Genomic DNA, 6,349 nt, shown 5'->3' on the forward strand with positions numbered 1-6,349 from the left:
TAAATTAACTCAACATCTTCTGTAACAGCAACTCTTATTCTCCTCCTGAAGATAGCCAATACTTCAAGGAAAACACACTCCATTATCATTTATAAAGATAGAATTAGTATGCAATGTTTCTACTTTACAAATATATTTGTTTCAGAATATATATGTTCAAATCGGTCCAATTAATGAAAAAAGTTACAGAAAAAGGTGAGGATCTTTCTTTGTTAGGATGCTATTTATTCTGTCTGTAGTGGCTAGAAATGCCCTTGCTATCTAGCTAACATTTGCATTGAAGCAGGCACTAATATTTACAGGATGAAAAATACAATGTACTTTGATGAAATCATTGAGTCAGTGAATCAAGTTGAATGTCATTGATTCTCAGCAACTCTTCAGGAACACAATATATTTTCCTTAGAGCTAAAAAAAGTGTGGAAAATACCTAGTACTTTTCACTTGACAAATCATACTCATTATTCAAAAGAGGAACATAATGAAGGATAAGAAAATATTAACTAAAGAACATGAAACAATGATGAACTTGTACATCAGAAGTGATGTAAAAAAGCCATAGAAAGGAAGAGCAGAAAAAGGATAAGGATGACGTATACATTTTCAAAACTGAGGTGAAGAGAAAATATAACACATATAAAAATAACAATTACTTAAGTTATTTATGAATGACATGGGATATAAATATAAACTTACAAAAGACGTAGCGTGTAATGTTAAAGAAGTACCTGTCAGTGTGGACATTGGTAAGTTTCCATGATCCACTAGACAGTCCCACACCCACGCACATATGGATAGCACTAATTGGACTTAGTAGATAACAGAGAAAAATGAAATTAGGCAGAGGAATTATTTGTAGAAATATGTCAGGTGATGGAGGGAACATATAGAGAGTGGAAATGGTCATATTTTATTACATGCATGCTTGAAATTCTTAACAATAGACGTCATTAAAAATTAATAAAAATAAAAAAGAAGCACCCATCGAAGTGCATATATTCAGCACCATTTTGTAGATAGTATTAAGGAATAGAATATACTCATTTGTATTGGAGTATAACATGAAAACAGTTTCTCTGATATTTCCTTCAGATTATTATAAATCAAATATTATCAACCTTAATTAATAATATGCTGTTAACAAAATAACCATCACACAAAAGCCATCAAAAATAGAGCTGAAGAGGAAAATGAATGCTTAAATTTTGAGGAACAAATTTATAAAATGTGAATACTTGCTATGTTCAATATTAGAATATAAAGAATAGCATTATTCATACAGACTAGCACAAACTCAACTTATGACCTATACTTAGATAGTGCCTTTGTTAGTGAAGTGAGCATTGATAGTCTACCGAATGGAGTTCTTATTTTAAAAACTCTTATTTTAAACTCTTACTGAGAATATTAAGGAGTAAACCCACCTGAGTATCTTTCATGTTGTACCCATATGTGTTTTCTACATTTTAAAATCACCTATGATTTATTCAGGTTTAACAAGTTTCTATCTAAAGGATATAACTATTCACAGGCTGGAGGAAGTAGTAATTATCCTAGGAGAAAAAAATATAAAGAGCGAAATTTTTGTGCAAGTCTATCATGTAACAATGAAAATTAAAAAAAAAATTTACTTTTTGCATACCAATACAAAAACGTGGACCAAATGTGTAGAAACCATCCTGTGCTTCACAAATCACCAGGAATTATTTAATTTAGTCAATCCTGAAATGACCACTTTTCCCGTTCTTTCTCCACAGAAACCTTAATGAAGCCTTTGGCCTATAAAAATTTCTTTACCCTTGTACTCTGAATCCTTGCCAGTCTCTTGATTCCCCTCTGGCCCTATATACTGTGACATGACTCCTTGCTTTGTAACATAGTAAATGAAATATTAAATTATTTTTCAGTTTCATTAACCTTTCTTTGTAATCAGTCTTATTTTCACAAATAAATATCAAGTATAAATTTAGAGCACATAGGATGGATCTTAAACATGATAAAATGTACTTTTTAACCCAAAACTGACAGACTATGGTTAAAGGTTATAGTAAAGAAAATATTAAATTAGTCTCATTAACCTTTCTTTGTAATCACTCAGTTGTATTTCTATAAATAAATTCCAAGTATAATTTTACAGTACATAGCATGGATTTTAAACATGATAAAATGTACCTTATAACCAAAAACTGACAGACTATGGTTGAAGGTTATATAAATGTCAAGACTAGGGATGCTGTTTGCTTCACCTCATCTATGCTGGTTTTACTAAAATCAGTAAAAATCATATTCACAAGCCCTTTTGCAACAGGCAGTGACATATCTGACAAGTTTAAATGTGATGGAAATCATGAACTAAGAATTCATGCAGTCTTGAGAAAGATAGAAAATGCTTGCCAACATGTTATTCTTTCTAACATGAGCTTTTTATCAAGAAAAGTAAGAAATTATGTTGGTGCGTTGACATGATGAAAGTAGATTTTTGTCTCAGATCTTTGATCTCCCGTCTTGTGCATTTGGCTATGTTTACTGTGCCACACACGAGTTGCCTCCCATTGAGCAGACCTTAAGTCCTATTAGACAGCTGTTTAGCACCCCAGGATAAAGGTGCCACTATTGCACCAGTAGAGATTATTTGATGGGCTGGTCATTGTGGTGGTTCATAGACTTTGCAGGTATTTGGAAACATTGTTTGGGTTTCTCCCTAGCCATTTTGTATAGTATCTTCTCATATTATGAGGGATAGTCTTCAAGGAGGAAGCTTCCAGGTCAGTTAAAGCTCAATTATTCCAAGTATTTTGTCTGATGTATGTCATGTCTTCAGCAATAGTGTCTTATATTTAAATTCTGGAAGATAATCAAGGGGTGTGGCAATAGCCTGTGTTGTTTTGAGAGTCTCTTGGACTATCCTGATCAACATTTCAAAGGGAGGTTTCCCCTGCCTGGCACTCTGCTTTTTGCTATATAACCTTAGCTATATGCATGTACTTACACTCTCACACATAAACACACATGTGTGTATATACATATGTATACATATATAATGCGTTATATATTATGTATTTTAATAGGCTTTTGAACAAATATATCCTTCTGATTTTTCACATATACACAGTGTTTATTTCTTCTATCTCTCTCCCCCTCTACATCCTCCCCTATTCCTTCCCCAGCTAAATTACTTCCCACTGTGTCCTAATATTTACAGACAATTGTATCTGTCACCATTCATAAAATAGCTACTTTTTTCAACAAATGAAGACTATCACAAACTTCAACAACTAGTCAAATGTAGAGAATTTGTTTCTGATAGGTGCCTTTTCCCTAAGTGACATCATCTACAATGAAATCAGTACACTTAAGGTTCATGGGAACACAGCAGAACAGGGGGCAGAAAGAATATTATGCACCTTTCAGCTCTCACAAGCGACGCTTCCTTATACAACAGATTGTGATTAACCCAGATAGGCACATCTGGCCAAATTCCAGAAACTAAGGGAATGCAATGCACTTATACCTGAACAGGACGTCTGTATCACAACTCTGCCATCCAAGGCTTAGTGGGTATTGCAGAAGAGAAGGTGGAGAGAGTCTAAGAGCCAGAGTTGATATATTACTGCAGGAAATAGTTTTTTTTTAGACAGCTGGAATGTTACTCATGTGAATCTACAGTAATAATAACAGTATGTACTAGAATCATGCAAGTTCAATGCAGACAAAAACGCAGGAAAGAAATGGGAAATGGATTAAGAAACGTGAACTTTAGCAGAGGACTATGGGCAACCGAAAGCTACTGGAGGAGGGAGAGTTCGTTTTCTTTAAGGATGTGTCTCAGTTAATCAGGTTCTAGTGAATGGATGCACATAAGACGACATTTGGGAACACAAACCTGCCTCGATAATATATATGACATGCATGAAATCTGGTGGGACTTACAAGACAGGCAAAGATATGCGACAGAGTCTAAATATGATAAAAATATGTTCTATGATATTCTAAAAAATAAATTAAAAAGTAGAGAAAAATCATTAAAAAATAAAGTTAAACAAGCAAATGTATCAAATACTCTCAAGACTGATCTGAAAAACTCTTAAATTTTAGGGGAAGGTGGGGGTTCTGACAAAACTACTGGGAATGAACCAATTTAGAAGTCAAATTATAAGATTAATATGAGACAACAACCCAGGAATCTGTTTAAAATTAATGCATTTAGAAAGAATATATTGTAATATTTAAATTCATCCAATATTTAATCCTTTGTGTGAAAGTAGTAATGCATACTCACATTTATATGCAAATTAGTTTTACTGTATAATAGATGGTAAAATTCTGTGCATATCAAAAAATTATTTTTTTAAATTTTCTTGTGGCTCTTGGAAATTATTTATTTTATTGTGTGATACTAGAAATTCATTTCAGAATTTTTCCCATGTCAAGCTAGTGCAGCTGAGGCATAGCTTCAGATCTTTAAAACTTCTTTTTTAATAGTAAAAATAAAGTTCTTATATACAAAAAAGAAATATCTCAATTAAAATTAAACACTGTCATTTTATTAATTGTTTCCTGGAAAGTAAAATGGTGCATTCATAAGGAATAAAATTCCTAGCTACAAAGTAGTAATATGAAGTGTAACTTAAATATTTAGATTAGTCTGGTGAGATGGCTCAGTAGGCTAAGTTGCTTGCTGCTCAGCCTGATGACCTGAGTTTGATTCCCAGTTTCCACATAACTGAAGGACAGAACAAACTCTTGCAAATTTCCTCTTACCTCCATAAATTGCACACAGACATGCAGACACACATGCACACACACACACACACACACACACACACACAATAAATGAGTAAATAAACAGTGAAGAAAAAAACAATCTCTGGATAGCTACTTTGATTCAAGCAAAGACTATTTAGCCTAAAGGAGTTGTTTCTTTTATCTGATGTTCACTGAAGTTTATGAGATCACTGTAGTTGCAGGCTCCTTCCACTAAAATCTGGAAAGTTATTTTAATTGAAATATTAATACTGAAGCTTATAATTTAAGAAGAATAATCTTACATATTTTTAATGCTTAAAGTCAGGACAACTTTTTTTCTTGATACTTAATAAAACTTCATTGCATAAAAATAATGAGCTTGAAATTTTCTATTGTAATTAGAGAGTAATGAATCCGAATCATTCTGCCATAGTGTACCAAATACAATAACAAAAATGTTTGAATGTGGTAAAAATGTTTTAATGCATCAAAGTAAGCAAAGTAATATTTTAGTTTAATGATAAATGTAGATCATCAAGAAAAGAAACCAACACAAACCCTGGTAAATATGCAGGTAAAGCATGCCTTTGAAATTGAAATGAAATTTAATGATGCCACCATTGAAATCAATATGGGAATTCCTCAAAACATTTAAAAATAGAGCTTGCAGGGCTTGAGAGATGGATCAGTGGTTAAGAGTACTGGCTGCTCTTGAAGAGAACCCAGGTTCAGTTCCCAGCACCTACATGGCAGGTAACAATGTTACGTAACTCCAGTACCAGAGGAATCCAATGCACTTGTAATATAGTAGGTTTATATGTCCATATGGCTATTTCAAAAATCCTTATCCATTCTTATCACCACCAAAATCCTGCCCTGTACTCCCATCCATTTATTCACTTAAAACCCCATCTCCACCATTGCCCAGTTCCCTTCATATGTGTTTCACTGGCAAATTTATAGCACAATTATCTCTATCAAAAATGTCAAGAGATCTCAATTTAATAACAATGATGCACCTGAAGTTCCCAGAAAAGGAAAAAAAAGCCCAAAACAGTAGATGAGAATCCATAATTAAAAATCAAGCCTGAAATTAATGAAATAGAAATGAGAAAAAAAAAAACGAGAAAAATACAGTGCCAAGAGTCAGTGAACATGAGTCAGTTCTTTGAAAAGTTAAACATTTCAACAAATTTTTAGAAAGATTAACCAAAAGAAAAAGACTAAATTAATAGAACACTAAATTAAAAGAGAAACATTAACATAGACATCGAAGAAATTCACAAAATCCTAAGGACATAGTTTTAAATTGTGAAATTCTCTGAAATGGATGAATTTCTAAATGTATATGAACCTAACAATGTTAAATCAAGATGAAGTAAATGATTTAAAGACACATAATAAATAATAAGATTGAGGCATCAGTTAAAAATCTCACAATTTAAAAATGCCAGGGCAGATGAATTCATCAAAGAACTCTACCAGATTTTTAAAGAAAAACTGACAACAATACTACTCAAATTATTTTGTAAAGTAGAAAGGAATGATCTTTTTCAATTCTTTTTTATGAAACGTTTACTACCCTGATAACAAAATCAGACAG

General features: G+C 32.5%; 1 protein-coding gene across 1 annotated transcript in view; it reads right to left on the reverse strand.

Moving 5' to 3' along the window:
- The window catches only part of LOC103748364 (E3 ubiquitin-protein ligase BRE1A-like), a 175,282-nt gene that overhangs the window by 119,863 nt on the left and 49,070 nt on the right, over positions 1-6,349 (reverse strand).

This window comes from Nannospalax galili, unplaced genomic scaffold (genome assembly GCF_000622305.1).
Source record: "Nannospalax galili isolate Female #2095 unplaced genomic scaffold, S.galili_v1.0 scaffold625, whole genome shotgun sequence".
NCBI lineage: Eukaryota > Metazoa > Chordata > Mammalia > Rodentia > Spalacidae > Nannospalax > Nannospalax galili.